We start from the raw sequence: 19,355 nt of genomic DNA, 5'->3' as shown, positions 1-19,355 counted from the left end.
TCGATCGTCTGTGTCGATGAGCCCGAAGCCTCGCTTAGACAGTTGTACATCTTCCATTATTTGTCTATTTCTTTCGATGTTTACAAGTAAATGAAATAAAACTGTAATACAGCAGCTACATGAGTAATATCATTTAAACAGGACTTATTTACTGTTACCACAAACATTTGATGCACCGACCAGTATTGAGAAGCAGTTGAGAGCCAACGTTGAGTCGTCTGGCTTCGGATTCGGTGCGATCTCGGATTCGTGTGTTCTTCAGCTCGCCAAGGCCTAGGACTTCGAGAAGAGCATTGGTCTCTTTGGAACATAGCAGTTACTTTGCCATTCTACTGTCTTAGTAGCATTGTCAACATGCATAATATCGACGAGGTCATCGATAAGAACTGCAATGCACAATGCACACACACCGAAAAAAATGGAGTTTGAATCTTATTTTTATGTGAAAAGGAAACCTACAGGTGAATCTCCTTTTGCACTAATATTTGTATGGGACCATGTTGCACCGTTTGAGAGTGACTAGAGTCGGGTAGTGGATAATTCGTTGTTAATTGAAATAAGCAAATGAAGGAATGAAAGGCACGAAATTACTGCTGACTGCACTGTGACATCGCTGTAACTGTTTAGCAAGGTCAATGACTCAATAGGCTCATGAAGACATGAATCTTGCGATTTTGTGGCCTTGGTTTCTCTCGCAGGTCCACCTGTTTCCTGCAGCAGAGAGGTGAACAGCATCCTCTGCCACACGCTCGTGTCAGACCACGCGTGCCAGTTGCGAGCAACGTAGGCGACACAGTGATCCAGCCTTGTGGATGGCCTGAACAGTCCGTTGAACACGACATCTCCGCGCAGATGGCTGCCCTACTTTGGATGTCGGTGAAGAGGATGTCCAGTAGGGCGCAACCTTCTTGTTCTGCATGTCGAAGTGAAAACATATATATATAACGCATCTTGAGATATAAGAAATTATTGGATATAACCAAGTACGGGAAAAACTACCAAATGTTTTCGCGGTTATTAACGTGTACGCATATAGAAATATATAAACGAATGTCACTTACTAAATGTGTTGTCATGTCGCGTGGCGATTTGTTATGACGACCTTCTACTGCATTACGCGACCACATTATACGTCAGACATGTTCTACAATCAAAACTCTTGCAACCGTCATTGTTGCGGTTGTTTTCATGCAAGAATTCCACTGAAACATTGCAAAAATTGTGAGGACATATAAAGAATTTTATTGATTACGATAAAAATCAAAGCTTTTAATTTATGGTAACATAAAAGAAATTTAGTGAATTTTAGACTTGCTTCGTAAGATTCTATACAGTAAAACTTCGTCATAGCAAAGTTCGACGGGGAAACAGGATTTGTCACATTCCTTTACTGCGTCATTCAAACTGCCCATACTGCACTATGAATTTCTAGGCAATATGAAGGTTAAGTTGAGCTACTTCGTTTTTTCTAACATTCAGTGTATCCCGTTTCGTTTTAACAACATTTAACTACTGCCTTGTATTCTTGATCATTTTATTTAGGTCCAACCGTATATACTCAGCTACAAACTTGCACATTTCCACTTGTTTTTGATGCTACAAACATCGAACTGATAAAAGCTGCTTTAGCGTTCATCATCAACATGCAACCAATGTGGAAAACGTCTGTAACTATTTCAATCTCTACACAGTTTTTCATTAGGGTATAATGTGACTATGTCACCTTCGCGCATCGCGCCTATACCTGAGAGTGCTGTTTGCTTCCGTTCAGTTTGAGCTAACCGTGGCAGGAAAAAATACAAGAGCTGCAATTCAAGTAGCGCCCACTGGTGTGGAATAGCTGCACTCACATGAAAAGTTGATGATTCGAATAACAAACATCCCAGCTTTAAATATAGCATTAGAAAGTTAGACAAGAACCCTGCTGAAGCCTTTGTGTATCCACTCAAATATTTCAGAATACTTCACAAACCACTGTTACATACTTTTTAAGGATTCTGCATCTGATCTGCATAATTCTGTAGCAATTAATAATCAAAACATACTGTAAGCAACTTTTATTTTCTGAGCTCGAGATTTTCGGCCCATCCTGAGTTCCGGAATAATTTGCTAGTACTGAACTTTATAAAGCAGAATTTGGGATACTATCAGCGTAAATTTAAACGTGAACAATTCCGAAAATCTTCCGACATATTCATCCGTTTTTAAGAACACCTGCATTTGTAAATGCGGTTTCAATTGAGCCTTTGAAATCTAAGCTCCGGACTACTACTTCATGCTTAACAACGGACTACAGAGCAAGTCCATGCATTTACTCTAACAGACATTCGACTAGGTTATCTTGTGGTCACGTTTCTATTTATGCTGATGGTACACTGATAGAAACGTAAATAGGTATAACCCACTTGCAAGACGTAGGTACCGGCGCTCAATACAGTACACAATTGCGCGACTGCACAATAAATGTTTCATTAAACTATCTTGATTTGTGCCTCGCAATGGGAGCAGCTCAAGAGGAGCACTACACTAAGAAAACAGTTGCACCCTTTGGGGTGTATATTTGCCACACAACAATAATCGCCCCCTGTCTTGCTTCAGTTTCCTTTCTTCAAAACGCTGCTCTCGTTACTTTCCTGTCGAGAATACTGTGTCATGCTGATAACGCGCATGCCGTTTGTGACTTTGAAGTGCCGGGCTCGCAGCGTTAAAGAAAGGAAATGCGGGCTAGAGAGGCGACGATTATTGTTGTGTGGCAAATATACACCCCAAAGGGTGCAACTGTTTTTAGAGCGTAGTTTCTGTATCATAATTTACATACCGTGCCGATTCATTACTAGGACTTACGCTTTTGACAAGAACTTTGTTGACTTCAGATAGCAGCAGTGTGCCATCGACAGTTCAATATTTGAAATATGCGTAGCTGTCTGCTGTTCATGAGGTGGGCCATAATATGGCCGAAATTTTCAGGCTAGAATTGCCCTACATGCAGCTATAGAACGACTTACGTTTAATAATTATTGCTGTAAGGTATTTACGAACTGTGTATAGTACTCGCTTGCCCTAGGAACAATAGGTGTGCGTCACTGCTCATTTCTCAGTACAGTGCAGTACAGCCCGGTACAGAAAACTTCTACGCATTGCGACTCAGCATATCTCCCCAAACCCGAATGCGTTTCACTTCTTTAATGCTGCCTGGTACTTTCAGGTCATGAATCGCACGCATGCGTCAGCGAGGCATAGCGCTCCTGACCGGAAAGCAGCGAGATCAGATTGTTAAGTAAAGCAGTCATTGGCAAGATTGATGACGAATGTCGTGGAGGACGACTTAAGCCCCAGTACACGATAGTCCTTTATACGATAGTTCATGATAATTGGACGAAACGGATGTACGCTACACTGCTTTGAAATATGCTGCTACATTGTGAGAGAGGGCGAATAGTAATATTTGAGACCGAATCGAATAGAAATCATGTAGCGCCAGACTCGTATCGAATCGCGTCGTGTACTGAACACCTTTAGGTTAGCTTTTTAAATAAATGTTAATCGTTTTCACAAATATAAAAGCATGTTCACATTGCGGTACTGAAGTGTTCAAGTTCCTACTATTATTGCATCATGTCTCGTGAAGCATTGTTCATTAAACGCACGAATGGAGCATTAGGAACAAAGTAGTAGTTTATTCGCATGCACAGGGTTCTTCAAAGTATATGATTAAATACTGTACAGCTTAATCTGGCTACGTAAGTTGCGTGGCCTGCTTCGCAACGCAAGTTCCCCATGTAGTGTTTATATACTATGCTCGCACTGGTGAAAGTTTGCCGTAATTATTTTCCAATTTTACTTCTATTTTGAGGCAGGTAACATTTAGGAAAATTCGGAATGTATAAGCATTTACGATTCGCAAATATTCAAATACCGAGTCGTATAGGACACTATTCGTTTCATTATTCGAAAGTATGCAATATTTGCGCACACCAATTAATTTGTTAGTGGGGTGGCTTATGCAACACCCTTGTAAACATCGTAAACAATTTAATGCAAGCGCTGACTTCGTAAATTAAATTTCTCCACTTGAAATGGCCTGACAGATGAAGTTTACAGGTCTGCAGTATCTGGTCTTGGTGCAGAGTTACGTATTCGTAAACTTCGCGTTGCTGCATTTTTTTTTTTCAAGGCTGGCAGCTGTTCGGCATATTTTGTGAAAAAAGCACTTCAGGTCCGTAACCAAAATTTTTATGCGCATAGCTGTAGAATTTACCTATCTCTCCAACCTTACATACTTCATTCTTTCAAAACAGCCCAGCTGTTGTCTCGCAAAAGCATGTATTTGTTTTATATGCATCCGAATTGATAATTTACCGTCGTCTGATTACGCTTACAGCACTTGCAGATAAAACAGTAAAACCACACGACAGTTAGTAAAAACAGTCAATAAAACCGCAGGACAGTACATGCGTGTATACCGGTATAGGCTGGATAACGCAATGCTGGGCCGCACGCTCGGGACTCGAAAGCGCATACTTTTGTTTGGCTACCTTTACCGGAGAGTGCTCGCCTATTAGCTTGAGCCAACGTATTCGTCACGACTGACGTCACTTGGGAAAGTGTGCGCCCGAGCCGGGAGAAGGCAGCGCTGGGGAGACGAGCACATCGGTCGCGCGGTACGTTTGTTGCTGAACGTTAACTCGAAGCTCGTGTTCCCCCGTGAGAGCATTGTTGCATTCGCAGGTTTAGATTACGTGTCCAGTTGTCTAGTTTATATGAAGTGTACTGTAGTACGGGGCTTACAGCCACCGCGGGGTCCATATATTTCGACTTCCCGTTGTTCATAGCACCGGCTGTCTGTCGAGCACTATACAAATTCCTGAAAACTTAGCAAAACATGCGACAACCGTTTATTTATTCCTGAATGAGTTCTCAGCACTCTCAAATATTTCTATTTTTGTATTTTTTCACAGTTACAGAGCAGTGCGCGCATCGGAAGTGGCGACGGTGGCGAGGATCTCCCCACCACGCACTTTGAATGACAGTCCCTCGAGGAGGCGCAACTAGGTGCCCGGTTCGCCGCAGTGCCGCTGACTGATGCTGGAGTGCTCCAGCTCTCACAACGCCGGGTGTCGAACCTGCGTCTGAGCGGTCACGTTTGTCGCCACGACGACGTAGCCATTGACACCATTACCTACAATTCCGGCAAACGCCTACTTACACACATATAAAACGAACAAACACCGGAAGCAGAACTCGCGATAAGGCCAGAATTTCGGCGATAATGACGACGTGTAATGCCGATGATATGCACGATGATTCACACGTCATGTGCACCGAGTCGAACTAATTATATACGTTGGCAGGGAAGCGGCTGGGTAGCTTAAGGATAATAGGAGGGTGGGGGAGGTCATCAAAATAGAACACCGCAGGTACGGGCGCTCAGGTCATTATCTAGTGGTTAAAGACAAAGCAAAGACAAGTCAAAACTTGGTCGAACCCCGGCGTCGAGATGGACAGCTTAAAAGATCAAAAGGGGGGCGAAGTCTCAGGTAAGTGGTTCTACTCGTGTTGCGAATGCCCCGCCGTCTTCTGCATAGGAACGCATAGCGAATGTCCCGCCGTCTTCTGCATAGGAACGCATTGCTGCCGTTGTGGTCGCATGCTATACCTTCTTTAACCCCCGCCAGCTCACCTGACGTGATGTAGCCTAATCTGATGTTGAACTAGTCTAATTACCCGCTCGCTAGATTTGTGTGTTCTCGAGATGGTTTCAGCACTTGAAATCTCTTTAAGTAGGAAATACGACCGCATTGCGGCAGGCTGGATTTAACTGGGCACGTTTAGGTGTTCTAAGTTGTCCGTGAACTGTACTAGTAACAGCTAAGCATAACCGTTATCAGGGCGTCAAGTGGAAAACTCTATTGAAAGTTTCTACACTGCCGCAGCCGAATCGCCAATCAGCATCCTTTGCATGTTGCTAGAGTGTAAACTAATAAAGTTCGACAGTCTCTCAAACTCTTATTACTGGCTCCGTTCGTGGACGAGAACTGGCGGGGCACTGCACTGAGCCTCAATGAAGGTAAGATTGTGCAGCGTATTTTCAGGTGCAGCCTTGCGAGTCGTGCGCAGTATTGCGAAAACGGTATTACTCCGAAAACCTTTGCTCTAGAATGTTGTCCCTGTATTTTTGTGAAAGTGGCGCTAGGAGCGGACCAAAACTGCCTCTCTGGTTAGTGAAACATAACGCGAATAGCACGCGCTGATGTGAACATCTCAGCCAAATGCTTTGGTCGAGCGCGACGCGGACGTCTCTTTTTTCAACAAATACTGTGTTTTCAATTAAGGCCGCCATCTCATACGTTTCGAAGGTCCCAACTGCTTGCACACATGCTTAGAAGTGTCAAGTGCACACATTTTCCTAGAATTCTGCTATTGGCTCATAGCTGGCTTTAATAACGCTGTCTGGATCATTCCTCTTTTTGCCACTCTTACTGTCTATTTACGGACGCAGTTTAAAAAATTAACTCGCCGTCGCGGCCCTGCGAATGTCGATGTCCGGCGAAGCCACCACTGCAACTGCTGAGGAGGGCTATGCAATGCTTCAGTGTTTGAGAGTATGGATACGAACAATAATTTATGGTAATGTCAGTAATGGGAATAATTGTAATCTTGACTGCATCCCGCCACTGGTCATACTGCCGTTTGTTTTTCCCTTTGCCACTCACTTCTCGTATTTACGCTCCTGCCCTTGAGTCATGTGTGTTGCCTACCCATAGGAAAATGCTAGTGACGGCAATTCCCGCGTGGCAAGCTGCCGTCGCCTTAGCAACTTGCGCAGCAGTGATCTTTAGCGGGGAACGTATACGGGAAGCACTACGTGCTTCGCACTGTCAGCAGGAGCACCTTATCAACAAATATGTTGTTGTGATGTTTGTTTTCTGCTTGTTCTTTATTGAAACGAATGCGTTTCTGCATGTTGTATGTGTGATTTCAAGCAGTGTGCTATTTTCGCTTCACTTTGTTCTGTGCTTGAAGCCTGTTCCACCTCCGATGCGGTTCGGCCGGCTGATGCACTACCTCCACGATAGGCCCACAGTTTTGCTGCCCACAGACATGGACGCTAAAAGTGCCGACCAACGAGAGGCTAGCATCTTCGCCGTAGTAAACAGGCTGAAGTAAGCGAAACTGCGTTTCAAATTTCAGTCAAGAGTTGCGTACTTCCCAAAGCACAACTATCGTACGTAATATCGCCACCTGTCGCCTCTTGACGCTCAGCCGCGCCCACCCAGCCGCGCCCACACGTAACACGGAAGCTTTGAGCACGCGGCTTAGCGGCTAATGCGGACGTCGGGTCTCACTAATTTGAATTAGTTTTGAGTATACAACCAGCCTCAACCCACGCACAAATTTAGGATCAGGCCACATGTACGCTTTACAGCGCGCGCTCACTCCTGGTTAGAAGCATTGGCAGACTTCGCTTTGTATTGAGCTATTGCACACAACGTAGAATTTAGATGCGGCTACTATTTGTTGGTCAAGCTGGCGTGGCGCAACACGACGCGAAGTATGCGAAGGCGTCTAGTGAGGAGAGGCCCGGACCGACCGGCACTGCGCACGTGTGGTCTGAGTTCGGTGTCGTCAAAGGCTGGTTGAGTGCTCAAACTGAGACAAATATGCGAGGCCCAACGGCTACTATATTTGCAAGCAGTGAGGCCAAAGTTTCATGGCTACTCTAACATTTTAGTGTAAGCGGACGATCCCAATGTACTTCATGCCAAAACGGGGACAGTTAGATGACATTTATATACAGAAGTAGGTCCTGTAGTTAGAGTCAGAAATGAGGCCCCCTGTGCACGATGACAAGACTTAGCCAAACCACCACGGCAATTAGTAAAATGTTCGATAATAAGAGGATTTAGGAGGTTAGGAGGCAGGACACAAAGGAGCGCAAGAACAGCAGTCGAATGCATTGAACAATAACAATTATGTGGATTTGTATATAATAGGGTTAAAATAAAACATCTGAAAAAGGAGAGTATAGGATGAAGCTGAAAGAAAGTGGTGACGTTCTGTATGAAACCTTTGAGCGTTCAGAAATTTTACAGGAATCGGTAATGCGTTCCAGAAAGAAAGCTGACGATAGTTGCCTTAATATGTGCGAACGCTTGGTAAATTAAAGTTATTCTCTGCAATCTAGTTTTGTTTGTATTCAGAGGCAATTCCCTTGCTGTAATGGTTACTGGGATAATATTGCTTAATGCCCTAAACATTAAAATGACAAGGTTATATTTAAAAATATCAGTGACACTCAAAATATTACGTGCATGTAATAACTGATTTGAACTTGTGCTACCAGACATTAGGTGACTTATTTTTCCCGATGATTCAGTGCTATAGCTAATGTCAAGGTGAACGCAAAACCACAATGAAGCGTCATGAGCATACAAAATGAGAAATATGGCCGTGCCCTAATTAGAACACGTAGTGCATACACCATTTCCTCTTTTTCCGTTAGCTACGTGAAGGTCAAATTTCAGAAGGCGATCAAATTCCACACCTAAACAGGAGCAATGAACAACTGCTCTGATCGATTGGCTGTTGATGGAAGTGCAACGAAGGTGCTCAGGCAATCGCTAATGTCAGATAAAGACAAAATTCCTCTTATTATGATTATTCTGCAGCTTATTACGTTCGCACCGCGTGAATATTTCCTCAAGACCTTTCTTATTAGCGTTGCTACTATATAATTAGAATTAAATATGATGTGTCATCAGCATACAGAATGCACTTGAATGAGGAGAGGAAACTAGACAGATCTCCAAATAAATTAGGAGAAATAGGGCCGCCTATGTTAGCAGTAGCTTCTTTAGAATAGCATCCAGAAATGCTAACGACTTGATCCGTATCTTGCAACTACGGATTAGAAGTGCACCCCATTTCTGCATATTTTCAGTTAGAGTGGGAGTTAAGATACGACAAAAGTGTCCATGGGTACTGCGAAAAATGCTTTTTTAAAAATAATTAGATCATCATTTAGTATTAGGTAGGCTACAAAGGAAGATTTCTTTGTCAAGTACAACTCTCTAGCATGAAGTCTAAAGATAAAGCTGTTGTGAAAGCATAGAACGATATCGTTGTAATCGGTATGTCTGTGTTAGCAATGCCAGCGCCCAGTGGGCCTGTTGAGTTTGAAAATGTGTGATCAATAAAGGTGCCATCGGTATTCTTAGCAAAGTGAGTAGGGAGAGTATATAAATATTCAAACCCAAAACTATGGAAAAAGGTGCTCAAATAGAACACTTAGGCGACGTGGCATCCAAGAAGGTAATTTTGATATCGTTGCACTTAACATGCAATATATTTTCCATCGCTTGACGAAAGCCACAACAGAACTCAGTAAGTTAAGCAGAAGGTGAGTGAAAAGTATACATAGCTGCACAACCGTAGTCACTCGTCTCTCTCTGATGATACGATAGTCACGCATCATGAACTTATTCAGCGGAGATGACTGGTAAGAAGCCATGGTGGATGGTAATTGCAATGAAGGGCCCAAATACAGGCTGTGGCATGACCAGAGGAAGGTCAGACTCCTTTACTGCGGCAGTATAGAGAGCGCTAGTGCAGGTGCTGCGAAGAATGGTCGACGGTAGATGAAGGCGGCCTTTAACTAGCGATGCCGTGACTAGCCAGCCCTACCCGGAGGTCCTTTGTGAAGGTCCTGCTTCGCAAGATCGCCTGCTTGATGACACAAGGGGTTGACCCAGCAGAAACGCCGAATTCTGTGCAACGCGATAGGAATATGTGAGCTAGTGCGTGAGCGCTACTACCGTTGCTGCCGAGGAAATGATCTATACAGTCGTCAACAGTGCGATAGTCCTACTGGTGGAAGTACGTAATTCATAGTGAACTTCGAAACGCAGTTCCTTGCTTCAGACTGTACGTTAAGCTACGACAAAAATTTGCACAGTAATGGTAGTGTATGATGAAATTTGTCAGCCCGAAAAGAGTGAGAATGATGTTGAAAAAAGCATGTGAGAGAAAGGCGACTTCATGCTCCGCTTGCGAGCTCCTGGCTTCGCACACGACTGAAAATTTGACGATGTTCACAGCAGCAGCGCATGTTATCCGCGTACTTTTTGTTTGTTTATCAGCGCCCTTTTACCCCTAGAATGTCTAACGCACCTTTTGTATGCTGGAACGTTTGAGACCTAGAAATTCGAATTTGCGCATGTAAAACGTAAGTGGCGATATTAATAGGCTGGAGTCGAATGCCAATAGTGGATAAGCTTACGAGTCCCATCACCAATGAAAATGCTGATTGTTTTGATTTGTTTATTCAATTCATTTAGTATAAATGCACTCTTCATGGCGAGAAATAAAGGTGTACAAAATCTTTGGATTTACTCTGATGTAAATCCAAAACTGTGTTGTCATTTTTCTTGGATGCCTTCAACAGCGAACTCTGCAATGTAAGTATTAGGAAACTTCAGCAGCAAGCGGCCTCATAACGGGACAACAGCACGTGACCTACTGCAATGTGGGCAATGCATGTGTATCACTTACCACAGGTTGAGTCTATTGAATGTGTCAGGGTGACTTATCACGCGCCTCTGAACTGGCGCATAGTATGAGTTGTGTAGGCGGAAAAGGTAGAGGTAACGTTGGCGATTTGCGTAGGCGAACAGTGCAGGCAAAAACCGATATGTGCGTTTTTTTTTTTCTTTTAAGGCTCGTTCACGCACTTTGCTTTTGTGTTCTGATGTGGAATTCTGCCTACGGGAGGAACGATCAGGGTAGTTTAGCCAGTGTGGTAATTGTAGGCATTGTCTTTAAGGGCTTCAATGGCTTCGTGACCTTGCAGTGCGATCTTTGAGAACGTAAAGTTTGAACGAACTACCCTGCTACAGAGTTTGCACACCAAACCGTGTAGCGGAATGGTAGGTGATGCAAGCGTATGTAACGCGCAGAGGGGGATGCAGTAAAACGTAGCGCCACCGTGCAGCCAGATTCGTTCGAATAGATGGAGCCGCGTGCATGTTGAAACCGACCATACGACGGCGCTGACGACCATCCCCCCCCCCCCCTTTTGCATGTAAAAACCGACCGCACCTCATCACCAATATCCCCCCCCCCCCCCCGGCCGTATATGTATGTGGTAACAGCCCGGACGTCATTGTCGGTGCAGTTCAGGGGCGGGAGGTGGTCAGCGACGTCGTCCGGTCTGTTTCCACGTGCATTCGGATGGGGGGGGGTCATCAGCGACGAGGTCCGGTCGGTTTTGACATGCATGGGGGGGGGGGGTCATCAACGATGAGGTACCGTCGGTTTTGACATGCAGTCGGGGGGGGGGGGGGGGGTCATCAGCGATGAGGTACCGTCGGTTTTCACATGCACTCGGGGGGGGGGGGGGGGGGGGGGTCATCAGCGATGAGGTCCGGTCGGTTTTGACATGCATACGGGGGGGGGGGGGGGGGGGGGGGGTCATCAACGATGAGGTACCGTCGGTTTTGACATGCAGGCGGGGGGTGGGTCATCAGCGATGAGGTACCGTCGGTTTTCACATGCAGTCGGGGGGGGGGGGGGTCATCAGAGATGAGGTACCGTCGGTTTTCACATGCTGTCGGGGGAGGGGGGGGGGGGGTCATCAACAATGAGGTCCAGTCGGTTTTGACATGCATTCGGGGGGGGGTCATCAGCGATGAGGTCCGGTCGGTTTTGACATGCATTCGAGGGGGGGGGGGGGGGGGTCATCAACGATGAGGTACCGTCGGTTTTGACATGCAGTCGGGGGGGGGGGGGGGGGGGGGTCATCAACGATGAGGTACCGTCGGTTTTGACATGCAGTCGGGGGGGGGGGGGGGGGGGTCATCAGCGATGAGGTCCCGTCGGTTTTGACATGCATCCTGGGGGGGGGGGTCATCAACGATGAGGTACCGTCGGTTTTGACATGCAGTCGGGGAGGGGGGGGGGTCATCAACGATGAGGTCCCGTCGGTTTTGACATGCATTCGGGAAGGGGGGGGGGGGGGTTCATCAGCGATGAGGTGTGGTCGGTTTTGAACATGCACGCGGATACACCTGTTGCGCCGATTCTGGCTGCACGGAGGCGCTACGTTCCACTGCATTCACCTCTGAGCGTTACATGCGCTTGCATCACCTACCATTCCGCTACACGGTTTGGTGTGCAAACTCTGTAGCAGGGTAGTTCGTTCAAACTTTACGTTCTCAAAGGTCGCACTGCAAGGTCACGAAGCCATTGAAGCCCGTAAAGAGAATGCCTACAATTACCACACTGGCTAAACTACCCTGATTGTTCCTCCCGTAGGCAGAATTCCACATCAGAACACAAAAGCAAAGTGCGTGAACGAGCCTTAAAAGAAAAAACAAAACGCACATATCGGTTTTTGCCTACACTGTTCGCCTACGCAAATCGCCAACGTTACCTGTACCTTTTCCGCCTACACACACGCGAGGACAGATCAGTTCAGAGGCGCGTGATAAGTCACCCTGACACATTCAATAGACTCTACCTGTGGTAAGTGATACACATGCATTGCCCAAATTGCAGTAGGTCACGTGCTGTTGTCCCGTTATGAGGCCGCTTGCTGCTAAAGTTTCCTAATACTTACATTGCAGAGTTCGCTGTTGAAGGCATCCAAGAAAAATGACAACACAGTTTTGGATTTACATCAGAGTAAATCCAAAGATTTTGTACACCTTTATTTCTCGCCATGAAGAGTGCATTTATACTAAATGAATTGAATAAACAAATCAAAACAATCAGCATTTTCATTGGTGATGGGACTCGTAAGCTTATCCACTATTGGCATTCGACTCCAGCCTATTAATATCGCCACTTACGTTTTACATGCGCAAATTCGAATTTCAAGGTCTCAAACGTTCCAGCATACAAAAGGTGCGTTAGACATTCTAGGGGTAAAAGGGTGCTGATAAACAAACAAAAGGTACGCGGATTGCATGCGCTGCTGCTGTGAACATCGTCAAATTTTCAGTCGTGTGCGAAGCCAGGAGCTCGCAAGCGGAGCATGAAGTCGCCTTTCTCTCACATGCTTTTTTCAACATCATTCTCACTCTTTTCGGGCTGACAAATTTCATCATACACTACCATTACTGTGCATATTTTTGTCGTAGCTTAACGTACACTCTGAAGCAAGGAACTGCGTTTCGAAGTTCCCTATGAATTACGTACTTCCACCAGTAGGACTATCGCACTGTTGACAACTGTATAGATCATTTACTTGGCAGCAACGGTAGTAGCGCTAATGCACTAGCTCACATATTCTTATCGCGTTGCACAGAATTCGCCGCTTCTGTTGGGTCAACCCCTTGTGTCATCAAGCAGGCGATCTTGCGAAGCAAGATCTTCACAAAGGACCACCGGGTAGGGCTGGCTAGTTACGGTATCGCTAGTTAAAGGCCGCCTTCATCTACCGTCGACCATTCTTCGCAGCAGCGGCACTAGTGCTCGCTATGCTGCCGCAGTAAAGGAGTCTGACCTTCCTCTGGCCATGTAACAGCCTGTATTCTGGCCCTTCGTTGCAATTACCATCCACCATGGCTCCTTACCAGTCATCGGCGCTGAATAAGTTCATGATGCGCGACTATCGTATCCTCAGAGAGAGACGAGTTTGTGCAGCTATGAATACTTTTCACTCAACCTCTGCTAAGTTACTGAGTTCTGTTGTGGCTTTCGTCAAGCCATGGAAAATGTATCGCATGTTAAGTTCAACGATATCAAAATTCCCTTGTTGGATACCACGTTGCCTAAGCGTTCTATTTGACCACCTTTTTTCACTGTTTTGGGTATGAATGTTTAAGTACTCTCCCTATTCACTTCGCTAAGAATGCCTATGGCACCTTTATTGATCATGCATTTTCGAACTCAACCGACCCACCGGCCCTGGCATTGCTAACACAGACATCACCGATTACAATGCTATCATTCTACGCGTTTACAATAGCTTAATTTTGAGAAAGACTTCAAGCTAGAGAGTTGTACTTAACAAAGAAATTTTCTTTGTAGCACAACTAATTATAACTAGTCAGGAGCTGTATGATCTAATTATCCGTAAGAAAGCTTCTTTCGCAGTTCCCAAAAATACTTTCATCGTATTTTTGCAGAAATGAGGCTGCACTTCTAATCCGGAGTTGTAAGATACAGAACTAGTCGTTAGCATTTCTTGATACTACTCTAAAGAACGTACTACTAACATAGGAGCCCCTATTTTTCCCAATTTATATGAAGATCTGTCTAGTTGCCTCTCCTCATCGAAATGCAATCTTACGCTGATTACACCACTATAGTTCTAACAATTGTGTAACAACGCTAATAAGTAAGCTAAATGAAGATAATGAGGAAATATTGAAGCAATGCGGACGTCGTAAGCTGAAGAATGATCACAACAACCCCAATTTTGTCGTCTTTACCTGACATTAGCGATTGCTTGAGCACCTTTATTCCATTTCCATCAACAACCTATTGATCAGAATGGTTCATCATTGCTGCTGTTTAGGTGTAGAATTTGATCGCCTTCTGAAGCGTGGCAGTTTGGGCGAGTTGGTATGTCATGACTTTTTTAGCTAGCAGCGCAGCTCAGAAAGGGCAAAAAGGAAGGTGGTATAGGGGTAATGAAAGGGAACGGAAAACAGAGTGAGTGTTTTCACTCTGTTTTCCGTTCCCTTTCATTACCCCTACCACCTTCCTTTTTGCTCTTTCTGAGCTGCGCTACAAGCTTAAAAATGTCTTCTGAAATTTGACCTTCACATAGCTGACGGGGCAAGAGAAAATGGTGTACGCGACGTGCTCTAATTAAGGCATGGCCATATTTCTCATTTTCTGTGCTCATGACGCTGCATTATGCTTTTGTGCTCACCTTGACATTAGCTATAGCATTAAATCATCGCGAAAAATAAGTCACCTAACGTCTCGTAGCACAAGTGCATAACAGTTATTACATGCACGTAATACTTTGAGCGTGACTGATATTCTTAAATGTAACTTTGCCATTTTTATTTTTAGGGCATGGAGACATAATATTCCAGTAGCCATCATAGCAAGGGAATCTCATCTTAATATAAACAAAGCTAGATTTGCAGAAAATAACTTTTTTCTTCCAAGCGTTCGCACAAATTACGCAAGCAGTCATCACTCTCCTGAGCTTGCTCTCTGGTACGCATTACCAATTCCTGTAATATTGCTGAACGCTCAAAAGTTTCATACAGAACTTCAGCACTTTCAACTTCATCCAACTTTCCTTTTTCAGGGGTTTTACTCTAATTTTGAAGAACATTTCCATGTAGTTTCTCTAATATTTACAAATCCACAGCCTTGTTATTGTTCAAGGCATTCAACTGCTGTTTTTGTGCTCCTTTGTGCCCTGCATCGTAAACCCTTTTACTATCGAAGATTTTGCAAGTTGCCGTGGTGGTTTGAATAAGTGTTATGCACAGGAGGCCTCATTTAAGATTCTAACTGCGGGACCTCCTTCTGTATATAAATATCACCTAGTTATCCCCGTTTTGGCATAAAATACATTGATTGGGATCGTCTACTAACACCAGAACGTTCGAGTAGCCAGGAAACCATGGCCCCACTGCTTGTCGATGTAGTAGCCGTCGGGCCTGGCAAAATTGCGCTACTTCAACCACTCAACTAGCCTGTGACAACACCAAAGTCCAGGCCAGACTACACCTGCCCAGTGCCGCTCGCTCCTGGTTGCTCCTGGCTAGACACCTTGGGAAACAGCTTCTTAATGAGACCTGCGCCAGTTTTTCCGACAAATAGTAACCACATCTAAATTCTACGGTTTGCGCAATTTCTCAATACAAAGCAAACTCTGCCAATACTTCTAGCCAAGTGCGAGCGCGTGCTGTCAAGCGTACATGTGGCCTGATCCTAAATTTGTGCTTGGGTCGAGGCTAGTTCCGTATTCAAAACTAATTCAAGTTAGCGAGACCTGGCGTGGTCAAAGCTTCAATGTTACGCGGGTGATCGTGGTTGAGCGTTAGCTGGTGATATATCGAGGTAGTACGTACGGTAGTCGTGCTTCGGGAAGTACGCAACTCTTAACGAAATTTGAAACGCAGTTTCGCTTACTTCAGCGTGTTCATTACGGCGAAGCTGCTTGGCTCTCGTTGGTCGGCATTTTTCGCGTCCATCTCCGTGGGCAGCAAAAGTGCGGGCCGATCCTGGAGGTAGTGCATCACCCGCCCGAGCCACGTCGGAGGTGAATCAGGCTTCAAGCACACAGCAAAGTAAAGCGAAAATAGTCCAGTCATTGAAATTACGCATACAACATGCAGAAACTGATTCGTTTCAATAAAGACCATGCAGAAAACAAACATCCGAACCGCATATTTGATGATAAGGCGCTCCTCACAACAATGCGAAGCACGTAGCGCTTCCCGCATACGTTTCCAGGTAAAGATCTCTATGGCGTAGGCTGCTAAGGCGACGGCAGCTAACGACGTGGGAATTGCCGTCACTAGCATTTTGCTATGGGTAGTAAACACATATCACCCACGGGCAGGACCGTAAATACGAGGTGTGAGTGGCAAAGGGAAGGAAACGGCAGTACGACCAGTGGCGGCATACAAGCAAGATTACCATTACTCCCATTATTAGCATTACCATACATTATCATTCCTATTAATCTCAAGCAATAAAGCATTGCATACCCCTCCTCAGTAGCTGTAGTTGGACATCCATTTTCGCAGGGCCGCCACGGCGAGTAAATTTTTTAAACTGCGTCAATAAATTACACAGTAGCAGTGGGAAGAAGTAAAATGATCCAGACAGCGTTATTATCGCCAGCTATGAGCCAATAGCAGGATTTTATGAGATATGAGAGTTTTTGCACCTGGCGACACATCTAAGCATGTGTGCAAGCCGTTAGGGCCTTTCGAAACGGATGAGAAGGCGGCCTTGCTTCAAAACGCAGAACTTGAGAAAAAAGTGACGTACGGGCCGCGTAAGACCAGAACATTTGGCTGAGATATTCACATCAGGAGGTGCTATTCGCGAAATGAGTTTTTACTAACAGAAGCCGTTTTGGTGCGCTCCTAGCACCATTTTCACAAAACTACAGGGACGATATTCTCGAGCAAGGACTTTCGGAGTAACATCGGTTTCGCAAGGCTTCGCGCGACCTCGAAGGCTGCGCCGGGGAACACGCTGCAAAACCTTAGCCTCATCCAGGGTCAGTCTTAGTCTCATCAAGGGCGCCATCTTTCATCCAGAAACGAAGGTAGTTATAAGCTTCCTCTTTACGCTCGAGGCATTGCTAAAGGTCACGTGCAGATTTTACTAGTACGCGTGACAGATAACTTGGAACACTTGAACGTGTCCAGTTGCACCCAGCCTGCCGTTATGTGCCAATATGTTCTACTTGAACAGATTTGCACACCGAAATTAGATCAGCACGAGAAGACAGAGCTCATGCGAGTGGTTAGTGAAAGCAGTTGAACTTGTGTTGCGTGTTAGGCTGCGTGATAGTGTCGTGCCTTAGTCTACGTTACGTTAGATGAGCTGATGGTGAAGAACGAAAGTATAAACGAGCGACAACGGCAGCAGTGATGCGTTCCTACTCAGAAGATGGTGGGGCATTCGCGACACGCGGAGAATCACTTACCTGAGACTTCGCCCATCTTTTGATTTTTTGAGCTATCCATGCCAACCCAAGTATTCGACGAACATTTGACTTCTTGACTTTCCCATTTGACTTCTTGACTTTCCTGAGCTCGTTAATGAGGTTAGCCCTCGTATCATCGGTTCTATATTCCGATGACTCCCCCCCTTCGCTACTATCCTTAGGCTACACGGGAGCTGCAGCACTTCCAACGCCTATAGTTCAACTCGTGGAACGTGACCTGGGAGTTATCGCGCACATCATCGGCGTTACACATCGCCCTTATCGTTGTAATTCTCGCCTTATTGACAGTGCTGTTCGGAGTGTTTTTCTTTTTATATTTCCGTAACTACGTGTATGCCAGAATTGCGGGCAATAGTGTCCATGGCCACTTCGTCGTTACGGTAGATGTGACCGGTCTGACGCAGGTTCGACACCTGACGTTCGTGTTGGACCGCTCCAGCCCGAGTGCTCCAGCGGCATTGCGGCGGACCACGCACAAAGTTGCTCCTTCTCGAGGGACTGTCGTACGAAGTCCGTGGTGGGGAGATCCTCGCCATCATCGCCGCTTTCACGGAGCGCGCTGCTCTGGAACTGTGTAAAAAAAAAGTAAAAACGCAATACATTTGAGAGGGCTCACAACTCCTTCAGGAAGAAATAAATGGTTGTCGCATGTTTTACTCAGTTATCAGGAATTTGTTTCAACAGAACTGCTTGTTGGCATAGTTGATGCTTGCTAAAAGACATCTTTTTTTAGCTGCAAGTTAAAACACACAAAAAAGGAAGACACATAAAGACATGTATATATTCATGGGTCACAGCCCAAACTAAGTTGGAAGTGCCGCCCGCGTTGTCTTTATGTGTCTTCCTTTTTTCTGTGTTTTAACTTGCGGCAAAAATCATGTCGTTTATCATGAATTTGTATACTGCTCCATAGACAGTCAGTGCTATGAACAACGGGAAGTCGAAATTTACGGACCCCGGTGCCAATAGCGCCGCGTACGGAATGTCGACCACGGCGTCTAAAGTAACTATAGTACGCTACATGCAAACTAGACAACTGGACACATTATCGATACCTTCGAAGGTCACAAAACTCCCGTTCTCGTCTCCCACCGCTTCCCTCTCCCGGCTCCGGCGCATACTTTTGCAAGTGACGTCAGTCGTGACGGATACGTTGGCTCGGACTAATACGCAAGCACGCTCCCGTAACGGTAGCCAAAGAAAGTGATGAGCTTTTAAGGTCTGAGAATGCATCCCAACATTGCGTTATCCAGCCTATACCGGCATACACGCATGTAGTGTCATGCGGTTTTACTGTTTTACCTGCTCGTACTGTACGCGTAATCTGACCACGCCCATTTGCCTGAAAGGACTATTTATTCATTCGGATGTACGTAAAACGAAAAAATGATTTGGCGAGACCACGGCTGGGCCTTTTTGAATGAATGAAGTATGTTACGTTTGAGAGATAGAGAGTTAAATTCCAGCACGTCTGCGCAGCAAAATTTCGATTAAGGACCTCAAGTGCTTTCTTTACAAAATTTGTCGAACAGCTGCAAGCCTTAAAAAAAAAAAAGCACCGTGAAGTATACGAATACGTAACTCTACACTAAAGCCAGATATCGCAGATCTGAAAATGGCATCTGCTAGGGCATTTAGAGTGGACCAATTCAATATGCAATTTTATAGCTTACATTTAAATGTTGACGATGTTTAA

The 19,355-nt window shown here is 45.3% G+C and overlaps 1 long non-coding RNA gene across 5 annotated transcripts in view; it reads right to left on the bottom strand.

Moving 5' to 3' along the window:
- Positions 1-632: 632 nt before the first annotated feature.
- The window catches only part of LOC140214387 (uncharacterized), a 227,918-nt gene continuing 209,195 nt past the window's right edge, over positions 633-19,355 (bottom strand). For 4 of the 5 annotated variants that reach the window (XR_011891329.1, XR_011891331.1, XR_011891330.1 and 1 more), the window contains one exon: positions 18,022-18,229. This is a non-coding gene — a long non-coding RNA (uncharacterized lncRNA). Of the gene's footprint in view, positions 914-18,021; positions 18,230-19,355 lie in introns of those variants that run through there. The other variant, XR_011891332.1, reaches the window with a different exon arrangement.

This window comes from Dermacentor andersoni, unplaced genomic scaffold, assembly GCF_023375885.2.
Source record: "Dermacentor andersoni unplaced genomic scaffold, qqDerAnde1_hic_scaffold ctg00000041.1, whole genome shotgun sequence".
Classification (NCBI taxonomy): domain Eukaryota; kingdom Metazoa; phylum Arthropoda; class Arachnida; order Ixodida; family Ixodidae; genus Dermacentor; species Dermacentor andersoni.
The sequence above is the reverse complement of the archived record's forward strand: the minus strand, read 5'-3'. Positions and strand labels throughout refer to the sequence as shown.